The sequence below is a fragment of the Selaginella moellendorffii genome, unplaced genomic scaffold (assembly GCF_000143415.4).
Source record: "Selaginella moellendorffii unplaced genomic scaffold, v1.0 SELMOscaffold_12, whole genome shotgun sequence".
In the NCBI taxonomy this organism is placed as follows: domain Eukaryota; kingdom Viridiplantae; phylum Streptophyta; class Lycopodiopsida; order Selaginellales; family Selaginellaceae; genus Selaginella; species Selaginella moellendorffii.
Genome location: NW_003314273.1, coordinates 2,412,045 through 2,413,043, shown reverse-complemented (window position 1 = coordinate 2,413,043; position 999 = coordinate 2,412,045).

Here is a 999-nt window from a genome sequence, read left to right as displayed (position 1 = left end):
GGATGAACACCATTGTGTTCAAGTCGACCTTTACATTTTGTAGACATGAATATAGACACTTTCTATAAATAACATTTAAGACCGAAATGAAACTAATATAAAGGGCGTGATAACGAGAGTGTTTGGCAAACACGGTAAACTATCATTTAACGAATATTGAGGGACTAGTCTCAATATTGCAGGGGTTTCTAACACTAGCAAGTGCAAGTCAACATCATGAGTTTCTCGTCACCGTGTCAAGTATGTTTAACTTAATGACAACTTAGGATTTCCTTCCTTAGTGCCCTTCTGGTTTAAGTGCACACGTGCTGACCAGTTTCTCAACTAGCTTGGGTGGAGACCATAACAAGAACCAACAGTACTGACCTCCCGCCGTTATGGCAATAAGGAGAGAGTGTCCGTAAGGATTAGCTAACAAATATCTTTCGATACCCCAAATCACATTCGCAACAACCACCAACTTATCAACCTGTTATGCTAAGCCATTCCTATTCACCTTTGTCATATCAGTAATCTAAGACCACTTGCATTATAATCCCGTCTCTCAAAGACTAGGCCATCCATCTATGAGTGGTCATCCTTTGACTATACCTTAGCACCCTTAGGATGCCCGGGGACATAAAAAACACCTTTCTCCAATATCCCTTCTTCCTTTCCCATTAAGTCCTTTTTTATCCACGGTCGTGCTTGCCAACACTACTATTGGGTTAAGGCCCAAAGGCCTAACCACTAAGTCCTACTATCTTCTGGGACTTCCTCACCATGTGATCATATCCTTGGTCACTATACCAAAGGATTGTTCCTCTTCTTTTCTATAATCTAGGACTTTATGATGACATTTTAAAACACCGTGGCCTTATGTAAACCTCATGGGTACTCTCCCCACCTTTCATCTTTGGGTGCCCTAGCCATGGTGGGCTAGAGCGAGGTTCTGATGAGCCACTCCAAATGTCCAAGTAATTAGTGCCTCCCACATTTATATTGGGAGCTTTGACCATT